The sequence below is a fragment of the Bombus fervidus genome, chromosome 10 (genome assembly GCF_041682495.2).
Source record: "Bombus fervidus isolate BK054 chromosome 10, iyBomFerv1, whole genome shotgun sequence".
Taxonomy (NCBI): domain Eukaryota; kingdom Metazoa; phylum Arthropoda; class Insecta; order Hymenoptera; family Apidae; genus Bombus; species Bombus fervidus.
This window is the reverse complement of record NC_091526.1, coordinates 11,073,832-11,088,687: the sequence shown is the minus strand read 5'-3', so window position 1 is coordinate 11,088,687 and position 14,856 is coordinate 11,073,832. Positions and strand designations below refer to the sequence as shown.

General features: G+C 38.9%; 2 protein-coding genes across 3 annotated transcripts in view; one reads left to right on the top strand and one right to left on the bottom strand.

The window, feature by feature from the left end:
* Positions 1 to 14,856, top strand: part of LOC139991550 (uncharacterized) — a 289,560-nt gene that overhangs the window by 118,889 nt on the left and 155,815 nt on the right. The window lies entirely within an intron of this gene.
* The window catches only part of LOC139991599 (neo-calmodulin), an 84,995-nt gene that overhangs the window by 68,897 nt on the left and 1,242 nt on the right, over positions 1 to 14,856 (bottom strand). The window lies entirely within an intron of this gene.

Genomic DNA, 14,856 nt, shown 5'->3' with positions numbered 1-14,856 from the left:
TTTGAAAAATACGCGACGAAGTGATATGCGACTAACTCGCAACATCGTTCAAAGCTTTCGAGAATCCATCGGCTGACGTTCATTATCGCCGCTAGATAGGAACTGTTTCGAGATTTACCGAAGAATTTGCAATGTTTCGAACGAACGTAATTTCCGTTCCACCTTTATTTTTCTTTTCGAGAATAGTACGTCGCGGTGTTGCGTTGGCAAACTGGAGGATCCCGGTGGTTGCTCGCGGGAAGTAAAGCAGAGAGCAAATATTACGTTTAACTTTGCCAAAGGGCTTCCGTGTATATTTAAAGAAGCGGGACAATTCTAAGTCTATCAATTTATAACCACTCCAGCGGCAAAACTGGCACAAGCTCTGACAACATAAACGTTCAGCTTTCGTTTTCTTGAAAATCTGGTAGCGAGCGATAACCGGAATAACACTCGCAGTAAAATATCAATAATACTCGCAGCACGATTATATTATTTTGCATGAAAACCCACAAATCCATTAGTACAGTCCATAAAATACTACTACGTGTTTCATTTTTATCGTCCATATCCGTTGGAACAAGCTGTCTGTTAAGGAAGATGATCTTTTGCGTCTGAAGATTTGGTTGATGCTCTTGCTTCGTCTGACTGCAACTGTACGATTCTACTTGTACCTGTTGTTCCTATTATTGTCTCAATTCTATCACGTATAGTTTTATTCATAACTGTCAGACAATTACAGAAATCCAAATAATCGTAGAAAAATATATATACTATACAAAAGTGTGTAAAATATGCAAAGTAGAATACTGTTTAAAATATTCAACGGTTTAAACGAATCTTTGCTCGGATTATGCTTTTTTATTCGTATCCAGGATTCCCTGAGTTTTCATTAGTTCGCAGTCTGTTCATATCTTTCGCTGATTTCTGATCGATCGATCACTTCTCAAATAACTTATGCTCGATTATCGTTTGATCGAAGATCAGCAGGAACCCCACTACTTGTCGCATCAATGAAAGATAAAATATCATTGAAGAATTTTTCTTTTCGAATCTTCCATTATTTAAAGCAGTGGTAGAATGAATAGGGAAAAAATTCACTGGTTGGCTTCATTTGTTAGCGGAGACAGCCAACGGGACAGGTGATGTCATTAATCACGGTGGTTCCGTAGGAGTAGGTGTCGTTGCGCGAAATTAATTTTTCCTCGTATCGCAAGCGTCCCATCGATAAAACGGGATCCTGACGGGCGAATTCAGAGGAAAAGGACGGTCATTTACCTGGATAATTCGATCCCCTGTGGGCGGAAATAAAGCACGGCGCCAGTTAGCAGCAGAATGCCAAAGATTCGAGTAGGACGCTGAAAATGTGAGAGATCGCGCGATATAGGCCTAGCAACAGGTGGGATGCACTTTAGGCCGCATACCCGAGGGACATATAGTTACACAGAATTGGACATTAGTCAAGTTATTTATACGAATAACGTACAAGCGATCACATTTCATTCCTTATTCGTTCATTCATTATTCGCTTGCAATTCCTTAATCCTTTGTTCGTTATTCGTTCATCCATTGTACTGTAGTAAATGTAATCTGCCGATCAGCGACACCGATCGGAACCAAGCTGTTCGAACGCTAACAGGAAGGAAGTGCTAAAGTTCGAAAGGAACTCTTCCTCAAACATGTTCAGCTCGCCTTTGATGGAACTGACGTTGCCGATATTGCCAAACTTAGGATTACAGGCGACGCAGGATTACATGTCCGACTGCGAGGTGTTTTCTTCGAGATCGAAGAAGATCAGGTTGTGCGACGATTATCAGTGCGACGCAGACATTCACATTCATGTGTGAAATAGACACCACTAGAATTTAATCGTTTCATTCAGGAATAATTTTATACAGACAAAAAAATAATGAATGAAACAAATTTTGTATATATATATATATATATATATACAATATTTGACATTGCAAGAACCAAGAAAGTTGAATGCGTGTATTAAACCGCAGAGGCTCAGGTTGTCAACCAAATATTCCAACGATGATGCTACATTCTTCTCTGATTGCAGTCAGGTTTCAAAAGTGGAATCTGACTACAGCCCACTTAACACAGGGTAGGTTGAAGTCACCCAGTATAAACTCATGGTCACCGGGATATAGGTTAACAACCCCAATAACACGCCACTCAGAACTACCGCCTCTCGAAGAACTACTTGAAAGCTTGAATCTATGGCGACGGTAAACGCTAAATGCAATCGGACCAGGTTCCGCGTATGAAATACCAGCTTGCAGCTATGTCTCAACAAGAACAATAATGTCGCATGATTGGTGAGAACGAGCAATCGGACGACGCGAGAATTACTATTAGTGCGAAGATCTCTCAACGTTCTGGTAATACGCTAACGACTAATCAATACTACGTACAGTACGAATATACGTACTCGTCTTTCAATTATCGTTGATACTATGTGACACAGATCTTAGATCGTCGAGCAAGGCAATGTTTGTTGTTTAACCGTTCGATCTTGCGAGATTCTGACATTTATTTTTGTTCTTCAGGATCGAGAGTGGTACATCGGGCGACTTGAACGTAACGCAAGCTGGTCTGGTTTTGCCATCGAAGTTACTTCTGCCAAAACGTTTAACGGTAACGTCGGGATCGTAGGAACCGAGGAAGATGGTGTCCAAAATATTTCTAACAAGGAACATGTGCGACTGCGAGGTGTTTTCTTCGAGATCGAAGAAGATCAGGTTGTGCGATCTTCAAATCCTCTCCGCGATTTGATCCATGATACTTTCTCCCAGATTCTTCGTGTTCGACTCGAGCTTATTCACCCTAGCGTTAATATTCTGCAGAGTGTTGTTTAGGACCTCGATGTTTGACGGAATAATCATGAAATCATCTTCGAAATAATCTTGAAATTATTTTCAATTTTGAATTGACGATATCGCGGATTTTATCCAGCAGATCCTTGTTAATGTCAGACGAAGGCGACGACGGAGAGGCAGTGGTTGCCGGTTCTCTGCAATCGAGGAGCCTGCTTGCCGTGGGTGAGAACAGCGGACCAGTAATATCGAACCCGAGTGCGGTGAAATTCCACAGGAAGAGCATGTAACCGAATTTACGATAGAAATCACGTAGCCTTTGCATAACAACTTTTTGGGAGGTACCATAATGGAAGAAAGAATACGGTAAGGAAATGATAGCCACTGGCGGAAGCTTGAAAATTCACTCAAACGTACGATGTAATTATACACCGACAGACAAGAGTCACGATGGCAACAGAATCGAGCGTACACAAGCGAGCTTGTAGAAAGAAAATTGAAAAGAAATAGAACGGTGAATAAAATATTTAATAGCTCGTGACCATGTCGGGCAATTGGACGAGAACTGTCACTAGTACACAGGTGCCTCCAAACGCAACGTGGGAAGCCAACAAAGCGATACCAACAATCCAGTGCAATAAAAGAGTACAGAATGTAGGAGCAGAGAATAACACGCCCGTACAACGTCAACGACGAATTATTCACGATTTATTAACGTATAACACATATCTTTTTATTCGTTATCTTTTTATTCCTTATTCGAAATATCTTTCGCCCAACGCTGCAGTCACGCAAAGCTCTCTCCGTTGAGATATCCAGACTAGCAGCCCATGAGCTTGCTCCATGCGGTAACTTCATCTTTCTCCCACGTACGACGCACTCATACACGAGTGCTACAGTTCCACCCATTTTTGTAGACACGCAAATATATCCATGTCATCAACGAAGCTTAATTACGAGATTAATTAAGAGATGACCTGTTTCACCTTGTTCCTGACCGCAGCGGACCGCCTCCACTGTTGATTATTGCAGTAAAATTGCAACAGCGATGAAATTCTGTTTAATTCTCTCGATACCAAGTTGCATAACGTTTTTATTTACTTCTTTGTTGTATCACTGTGTTAAGTAAAGTGTTTATATAGGTTAGACCGAACGTACGATCTTTTTACGAAGCTTTCAATGGAATTGTGTTATACCTGATATTCGACTTACTCTGAACTATAAAATCTCTCTGGCCTCGCTTCAATTTCAGCCCACATGTACCCACCATCTTGTAAGAGGCATGTCCTACGTTTACTATAAAATCTTCTTGACACATTTCCGTAAGTCTGTGTGCAACTTGCAGTAAACGCCACAAATCCTCGAGGTACAGGTCGTTCCTTTGCATAATTAAAAGACAGATAAAGGTTTCCTCAAAAAAGAAGCGAGAAGCGTTTCAAGAATGAGCGGAGAAAAACCTTGACACCTTGACAATGGTAAACGGTTAGTATCCACGCGAGAACGTAACAAGCTTAATTGCTCCTCGCGCCTATAGTTGTGAAACATTGACCCGCCTCGTGAATCTCGCTTCTTCAAACGAACGAAAAACGTAGCGCGAGTATCGTATGAATAATTTTTGAATTTACGTATAGGCGTGCGGGAGAGCAATTTCTTTCTTAATAAACCGTCCAATGAATATTAATCTGGAACCTTTGCTGGTCGAAGCCACACGTGCCGCGATAACACTGCACCTTTCGCTTGTGTATATCGACGTTGCATGCAAATACGCTTCGAAACGCGTACAACAGAGGCGACTGGTATTAAAACACACGGTAATTTAAATGCGAAATGACGGAGGCTGTTGTGATGCAGCTTCTGGTCACCTCCAAGTTCGTATAAATCCAGTGAATAGAAAGGCGGAAATTAAACTCGATCGTTGGAAAAATTGATATCCGGTCAGGATATCGAATGAAGCGAGAGCAATTTCAAAAGACGATTGCGCCTGTATTACCACTTCCGCGCTTTGCACACCCTTTCAGCGTTGATCGGGCAGCCACGAGTCTCGTAAGTTTCAGAAGTTTCATCGAGGAATGCTTCAGGACTTTGGAATCAAATTATCGATTTTAAAGTAGCAGAAATATGTGTTCGTACAATACAACAATTCAGAACACGCAGTAAAGGTGGTAAAAGTTATTTGTAAGCGTGATAAGAGAATATGGAATTAATAATCCGATAGTTGGTAAAATTTATTAAACACAGTTTTCAGGAACAAAATTTTATTCCATGATAGAGAATCTAATAGAATAGAATAGAATAGAAAAATTTAAGAAAATGATGTATCATAATTAGAATTGTATTTTGTCTGAAGATATATAACAAACAGCCGATGTGTCAATAAACAGTCAACTTTAAAACATTCACAAGGATGAACACGGCTCTTTACAACGTGAAAGAGTGATAGCCGTAGGCCAAGTCCTTTCTTTGACTTTTTCTTTCGCTGGTCCTCCGAGTTATCTATTCGCCTCTCGTATCCCCTGGAGACACGCCGTATGCGTCCAGCGATATCGATCCCATACAACCATTAACATACCGTGTATCAAGGGCTCGCTCCTGGCTAGTATACGACTACAAACCTGCTATTGTGATGTTTCTACCCATGAGCAGGTCAAGACAACAAACGCTCATATTTAATGAACACCCTAGCCTCACGGTACACATCGATTAATTAGGGGCACATATTTAGTAACTAACTGCTACTATCAGTTTGGGAGCCCTAAAATTCTCGGCTCTGGTCAGCTAGCGAATTAGGAGAGTGAACACGCTACTCCCCAAAGGATCTTCTCAGGAATTGATCTATGAATCTTTTAGCCGGGTGAATCCACCCTACACTAATCGATGGCAGTCGGGCAGAAAAGCATAGTAAGGAAATTCGATGCAAAATTATACGACATATTAGAAGATTATGGATCAAGAACCTTATGCGTACAATTCCGTACAGTTTTACTGTATAAAAATAATGAAATCATCGGACGCAACGATAAGTAATATTCCTTCTTTTCGCTTCCCATCTGCTTTTACCCTTTCTCTTTCCTATTTTTATTCAGAACAAAAATGGAACCGCATAAAAGTTTTTATGGGCAAACCAAAAGTTTTGTATAGAAATAAAGAAAATATTCTTCCAACATTTTTGTACGATAGTATAAAGCTAATATGCTATACTCGAACTGCTCCGAGTTCTTTACAGCAATAGTGAAAATTTAATATTATTTTAAATATAATAAAATATAAATATAAAATAAAATATTCTTTGTAAACATATTTCAGTGAGATCTATCTAAAATTAAACGAAAGCGATGTTTTTCTGCTCCGGTCGATAAATTCCAAAAGAAACACGTAATTCAGTTTGTCTCCGAGATTTGTTACTCTAATTACGCTAATGCAGATGGACTTGGCGCGACAAGATGTTTTTCATGTCGCGATGTGTATGCCCGATACACGTTCGCAAACCGCAGTGTTTAAATCTTCCGTTCATACGTTCCACTCCATTCTTCTGTCTATCACTGAACAAAATATACAACGAATTTGTCTTTTTTTGCAGAAACTTTATAATTCATATGTATTACTAAATTTGCAAAGCTTAACGAACGGTCTACGCGTGAATTGCGTTGCTTTAGCCATTTTCTGTAAATCATTAGCGCGGAAAATGGGGATTGCAAGGGCCAAACGCTCGTCCAGGCAAATTTAGTATGGTGGTTAATTAAAGCAGCGCTTTCAGAATATCAAAGCTCGACTCGATGAATTAAAATGAACGAAAAGTTATTATTCGGTGCTGACCAATTATCTGATTCGTAAATTTCTAGGTCTAAGTAATTAATAAATCTTCATAAGGAAATATTTAAATATTCATCTTTAGAAAGTAAAAATAGCGAACGTAATAAGACAAGATCGTTTCATCGAAGACCTGAGAAACGAGAAGCCAGCTCAAAACAATAATTTCCTACGCACTAAAAATCAACGTATTAAAACATCGATAAAGTTGAGCAAGCAATACGCGCAATCAATGTCACGCACAACTAAATTATTTATTTATTTATTTATGTAAATACGTAAAACGTACAATATTTAAATTTTAACGGTATAAGCTGGGATTATCTTGCGTCTCTTTGCACAATTTTTTCTTTACATTTCGCGCAGAATTCGCTCAGCGATTGAGTGTTCTTCGAATAATGAAATACATTTCGGGCGATACAGGGATGCTTTTAGCTCTGCGCAACGATTACCTTTCTTTGTCTTCAATTTCACTTCGATAAAGGCCATCCAACGATAATTTCTGTTATCCCATCAGCATCGATCGGGAAAGAAGAAGAAAATGGCTAGAATCTAGACTTCCTAGTTTCAAATAGAGAGAAAAGGAAAAAGAAATATATGAATTGGTGCGAACTATCCAGGGCTGATTGAGTCTCGGATGAAAGAGTCACCTACACTGTATTACCAAGAATTGGATTTTGTTCTCGAGGGTAAAGAATACGCGAAACGAATTGCACGCTCTGAGAAGAATTCCCGGCGGATGCTGTTAATCCTTCGCACGCGAAATACCAATTGTGCTGTCACGATATTTTTTTACGATATATTGTATATAAGGCATCGCACAACCTACAAGTTGGGGATAAAGTTTAATAAATAATAATAATAACAACAATTTTACAAATGCAAAAAATTAAAGAGCTACGCGCAAACCGTACGAAGATTTACGATCTGTTGATGTGATAATCCTTGAGCCATAAGAATAAAGTGTCGATTTATAGCTTTGCTAGAGACAGCGTGTCCAACATTGGAAATCATTCTATCGTTTGATGTTCGAAAATTAGATGTCGTTTCCAACGACCATGTTTATTGGATCCCTCGTATTTAACCCAGTATTCGCGTTATCGTCGATTTATTGCTGCAACCGCGCTCGCGAGTACAACAGATTCGACAACGTTTTAATCCCCACGCATATATCCGCGACTATTTGAAAGCAACATTTGGATCATGGCCGCGATCAACGAGGAATAAAACGATCCTGCTAATATTACCGTGTTGGTATTATTTCAAAATGAATGAATAAAGCTGTCTGAACCCTATAATCGAGAGGAAAACGCGTGGTTCTGATTCCGCGTACAAAGGAAGCAATAGTTTGAACGAGCTACTAGAACGTTTACTTTAACGAGGAAATCCTATTACCGAGAAGAGGTGAATTACGAAGGACAAGATGGATGTTGGATTTAAAAGGAGTTTTACGTAGATATATACATATAGATTGGTGGATAAATTGAATGTAAAACAAGACGATCGAAGTCGTGCAATATATAGTCAAATTTAATTGAATTTATTCCATATACCCGAGCAGGATACGTAACAAAAAGGATGACAGGAGTGGGAGACAGTAAATAAGATCATTAACAATTTCTAAACTCGAGAACACGTTCTATCACGGGAATAACGTTATTTTTCATACGAAGGGAAAACCAAAATGCTATTTGTACGGTCCGTACGTTTCTGGTCGAGATATCAACAGCGTCGGTTTTTTATGAATTTATTTCGAACCTATGAAATGCAGCCATTGCCCTGTCACTGTAATTCCATCTCGCTCAATTAATATGATGAAAAATAGCGAATTTTATTTGGCGCGAAACACAGCGTTTCCATTCAATTTGCGGGTGTGTCCATGCGAAAAGATAAATCGTCAACGGGGTCTTTTTCCACATATTCGGTGTTGATGATTCTTGTCCGATGCTTGACGCGTACAACGGCTTATTAAACGCTTAACATCGAAAACTTTCATGTATATATCATTATGTAGGTTGTACAAAATATTTTAAAATTTCATTAGCATTTTAATGTCACGACTGTACTAGTAAAGTTTAGAAAACTAGTTTGAACATGTATGTGCAACTTACAGATATATATTCAATAAAACAATAATAATATACTGCACGAGTCATCTCGAACACACAATAAATGATGAAAATGGTCCCATTGAATATTGAGGCTTATTAATGTAATTATGCGGCATACGCGCGTTCAATCGTCCTTTGCTTTTCGGAGGCTCAATTATACTGCCCTTTGACCTTTCGATCCTGGAGGATTTCTCGAGCAACGACGACGCGATGTTTTAAGGGCGTCGTGGCAGCCTAACGATGCACAGGCAATATTTCTTAATACCGACGTTTTCGGTTTTAATGGGGACCGGCGTGGCTCAAGCTTCCGCACAGCATTCACATCCTCTCTTTTCCCCTCGTTTGTCATAACGAATTCTTTCGCGAAAACAAAACGTGGCTTCTGGTAATTTTCTCGTAAAATCTCGTCCGGTAAAATTGTTTCTCTGAAACGCAATAACGTTTCGACCATTCAGGAAATAGGAGGTTATAGATAAAAACGATGGCTACGTTTCTCCGTGTCGAGGAAAAGTAGACGGTCGTCGATCAAATCGAAACCCCTAGAGAGCCGCTTGGCAAATATTAGAAACTCCTTTTATATAGACGATCCCTCGTTCCATGAAACTTTATGAAAGCCTATGGTATATCTCGCGAGTCGTACTTTTGGTTCTCTTCTTCATCGAGGATCACGACTTTCATCGCCTCGACTGATAGCGGAAAATGCGAGGAACGATGGCGTGGATCGAACGATCGTGAAAAGAATTTCATATACATGTAGAGTGATTCCTGTCACCTTTGCCAAGATAAGATGGAAAATCTTCGATTTCTCCAAATACTTCAAAGAAATATTCTTTCTATAAAAACCACTGCTACGTGAAGAAGCTTACGGTAGTCTTTCGCTATACCCTTGGCTGATACGCATGCGGTTAGTATCGCGAAATCGTTTGGTCAAATAGATCGTAGTAATACCTCTTTTTCGATACGTGTGCAACGTGATTGGAGCGGAAACTGATCGCAAGGACGACTTTGAAAGGCGCTTTAAGCTCCTGGGAATTCTCAGAGAGCTATAGGGGGACTTTTTCCCAAAAACGAAGAAAATATTCCGACGATACGAACACGCTGGAATAAAGAAGGTGATTTCGAGTCTAGATTTACTGGCTCTTCAGTCCCTTCGTATTTATTCGCCATCCGCCTTTCCAATTTTACCGCGTGCGTTTAGAAATGGCCGATGTTTTCGCTGAAAACCAAGCTAGGCTGAATTCAGCGGTTTCGTCGTGGTTATTCAAGTCACGAACACTGCGTCGTGTGAATAGCGGTTAAACAGAAGGAATGGAGGTCGGGGAAAGCTTTGGGAAATTTTTCCAGTGTGCCGGCTTTTCGTACTGTCACGTTCCCATTTCCATAGCTAGTAAATGGTTATATTCAGGCGATCGCACAGAGTAATCCGGAACGAAGATCGACAGCCTGGACAATCCGATTACGCAGCTGCGTGACAGAACGCGGATTCACGGTTTGACTATCGCAGTTTGATATACGCGTGTTAACGTTCTGCGCGAGTTCAAGCGCGAGTATGACATCCGTACGATGGTCAGGTTTCACTCTTGAATCTTTTTCGCTTTTAATTCGAGAAGGGGCAAAGTTGTTTCAAGTTGTTTCTTAATTATTACAATTTTTAAGGGCATCTTGTTTGAAAGTACAATAATAAAGGTACTATCAATTATACAGATTGCCTTGTAATTAGACGTGTATTAAGGAAAACGACGATTATGCGTGATAGAACGTTTACAAAAAATCATTCGAGTGTCTGAAACTGAGCTATTGTAAATTTGTAAAAGTTCTATGGAAGATTAGAAACTGGTCGTTTCATCTACTTTGAACGGTTCTAGCGTTAAATAGGTAATGCGAATGTATAGCCTGTTGATTCAGTGAATTATGAATTCATCGTTAATTAGTACACTTCGGTGAAATTCAAATACAATTACTATAAATCGATTAAAGTGTTTTAATACCAATTAACGGCTGTGTATATAAGTTCCTTCGCGATTAATCAATGGGAAACTAATTGACGATACATTTTCATATTATTTCTGCAATAAGCACTTTCCACAGATGCATACCGAGGTCAATTAATTTCCTCTTTAATTGCATGATGTTGCACGGCTATAGAAAGTCAATATAACATTATCCGTGAACAGTGGCGAAGCGGTTGACAGGAGAAACAAACACGGCTGTGTCAACCTTGTCGTAGCCACGTCGCCAAAGAGGAAATGAAATTACTCGTAGCCGTTTAAAAACTGCCCGTTGCTGGCGACGTTGAAAATTAGTCTCAATTTTCCACTCTACGCGCGATTAAACGAGCGTTTTCAAGGTGTCTGGCCTTTTGCGGAATAAAGTCGCAATATATTCAGAGAACCCGATACTCGTGACCATCGATGTTCAACTCCGCGCTCTTGAAACTAATTTAACCGTGTACACGGTGCACTTGCGCGCACACGTTTACCAAAGCGTACGACGAACAGTGGAATTAGCCTGTTCTGGTCGGACTAACGAAAAGCAGATTTCGTAGCGCAGTGAATCGACGATTGGAAAGTCGTACCAGGGCAATTGCATGCAGAAGAATTTCCATAACCGAGACAAGCAAGGATCACGAGAAACGCTAGATCTCACCAAGGACGAGTATACTGTTTTCACGAGGAGATGAGAAAACTTCTAAGACAAGTTCTTTGTTGTCGTATCGCTAGAGACGGAAGACCACGAATTTTATCGAATCTTCGCGATAGTCGTTTCCTCGGAGATGCCAGTTTTCTACGATTTCCATAGGAAACGTAAACGTGCATCCGTGGAACAAGTTATAAGTGGAATGGAAAAATAAAAATATCGGAATGGAATCGCGTATACTACTGTTCATAATTACACGAATACTTTGCTTGATTTATCAACAATACGCGAACATCGCTAAGATATATGAATTTCTGAGAAGCTAATGATCGAAGCAAACTCGCACAGAATTATAATTGGGCTATTCGATGAATTATAATTACAAAGTAATTCAGTTACATCGTATTCAATTACATTGTAATTCGTAATTCAGCTTCACCATTCAATTAAATTGCAAGAAAACTCGTAATTGCAATGAAACTTACGTTTACCCTACATCAATTACAACGTAATCGATTTACTATATAATTGAAGTACAATGTAAGTAGATTACGTAATTAAATCGCATCATAATCCAATTAGCACACCAGTGAATCGAACGCATAATTTATTATCCTCTTACGAAATCAGCAGATATACAGTGACTTAGTCAAATATTTTTATACCAAACAATGAATATTCCCCATATTTTTGCATACTATATACGCTTTCTATGCATTTCTGCACCTTCTTCTAATATATGCAAATGAATCCGCAATTTACTCGTGACATACTTTCGACCGTTAATGTATCTACTTTTGCCAGTAATTTCTTGATTGTCCCTGAGATTCGATTCACGTAGACGACATTTTTCCAAATGGACTGAAACTGCTCGGCGAGCTATATGGCCTCCTAAGCATTTTTATAAAAAGCCAAGCGGAAAAAGGCTCGTGGGGAAGAAGTTCGTCCGAATTTTGGATTGTTTGTACTATGCCTGGAAAATACCTCTTTGTATTCTGCCACGACTCAAAGGGGCCGGGATAAAATGAAACGAAGTTTTACGGATGTTCGTGAACTCTCTTTGTATTTTACATGCGTCAGGTGGGAAAAACGGTCCTCTGTAGAAAATATCTGGATAACACTGGCGCTCGAGGATTCGGTTTTTGGAAAGTAAACGAAACGCATCTCGTGAAATCGAAGACGAAAGAAATGTTTAACACGTCCTTCCTCTTTCTGTTATCGATCGTTCGTTCTTGCGGACAAAGGGATCGGCTAAACGAGTTTCCCTCTTTTATTTATTTTTTTTTTTTTTCTTTTTGACTTGACCCAAAAGAATGCTAATTTGCCAAAAGTATTCCAGTTTATCACGCTGTAGAAGAAAAATTATTAATTAAGAGACGTTGCAACGAACTACCTTCCATTTGAACGCAGATCACGTTTTAATCTCAATCTCGATTTGAGAATCTAGATGCGAGATCGTGGTTATTAAAGGGAGCAAGATTACAACAGTAGAAAGTTATTACAAGTCGAATTTCCAGCCGTCACGTCGAATTTACTCCCGTCGTATTACGTCACTGCGTTTTCCAATTTAATTGTCTATCGTGGAGACAGAATTTCTCAGAAAAAGATCTAAATCCAATGAGGCGATGCTTCCTTTTAGGGACAGGATTACCAAGTGCAATTCCGCCGAGGAATCTCACCAAGATGTTCTATTTTATTTCACGTATTTCTCGGAAAATAATTGAATCGCGAATTAACTTTCGGCTGAGTTAATTATGCAGATATTTTATCTGTATTATTTTCTAGGTCACATTTACGTATAATCATTTTGTTCGGCTATATGGGTGATTTTATTTTTTCACATTACGATTATTTACCTTCAGCTTATACCTAAATATATCCTACATAGTTAATTAAAATTGAATCGATACGATAAAAGGATAAATGACTTATTTTTATGTAATCATTAAACATTAATAGTACCAATAATATTTATACGTTGCGAGTAATTCTTTCAAAAAGGATTTAGTACTTTTAGTGTTAATTTAATTATCGCATAGATAGCTTCTCAGTCGGTTCTTTGTTAATCCATTAAGAACTAAACAAATGGTTCGTCATAATGTTATAAATATTTGAATTTCTTTAAATTCTTTTGGTTAAAAGATTATGAAATCTGCGTCACGAAACAGCGAAGAAAAAAAATATTAAGCGAATCCTTCGAACATCTTTCACAGTCACAGTGTTAAAAAAACGGGATTAAATTAATTGCAATGGGTTGAATAAAACTACAAATGGAACATTGCGTTAATGCAACATTGAACCATAATGGATTACTTCCTATAAAATAAAATATTCGCCGTTTGTAACAACAGTGATACAGACCGTACCGAATGACTGCTACATCTGATGATACACGATACAAGAGAGCTCCATTTATCTAAACTTGTTAGGGGACAAACAATTTGTATAATTGAAGCTCGGTAATTATTCCAACTACCTGCTATGTTTTATTAACCAGGCTCGGATAAATGAATTGAACGAGCAAAAGTTAATCGGATATTGACTAAAATTTTGTTCAGATAAATGAAGTTCTACCATATGTCGATGAGATTTCCTTTCAACATCGAAACAAAGCAGGATTCTACATGTTGAATTCACGATTTACGACAATAAAACGTACGACAAACGAAAGTATTCCAGCGCTTGCAAAAACCTTTTGTGAACATATTATATGTGTCGTGTAAAACATTTTGAAATTTCATCAACGCTGCAACTATAATAGAGTCGACTATCGCGATTCTATTATAAAGTTTGAAATCAATCTAAAGACGTATGTACAGGTTACAAGAGCTTAGGTTAGCTTAGCTGACGATGTAGCTGCTATACATTTTCCAGCTTCTATACATTTTAGAACCGACATAATCACAACATCGTGTTTCGTTATACTGCTAATGAAATTTCAAAATGTATTATGCAAAAACCGTACAGCATATACATAAAAGTTTTCTATCGTGAATATTCAAATACTTTCGTGGATCACTGTAACCATCTCTCCTTTCTCTATAATACTCTGTCACTCTATACAGTCTATACTATGCGTTTCACGTAAAACCAATTCAATTTCGCGGCGTTCGCTGCATCAATTAACACGCACAGTATCGATGCTGCGCGTTTCTATTTCGAAATAATATTCCTCGTAATATCAGACGTTTCAAGGATAATTGATTGCCAAGTAACATTACGTAAGCCACAGCGTAGATGCTACAAGTAATTTCCTATCTTGGAATTCCGTTCGTGTCGCGTTCAATTCGTATCCGCTTGCAGGGCAAACTCGAAGGATGATTCTTCGGGATTCTCTTGTCGCGAGTTTCGTGTCGAACTATACGATGCATCGGTAATACGAATCACGGTTGAATATGCATTCGGATGGAATATGCAACGGGAACGTCGCTACGAGCGTATAAATCAGTTAGCTCGGATGGATTTGCGCGCGACCGAATTCACGCGTGCAACGCTGGCAC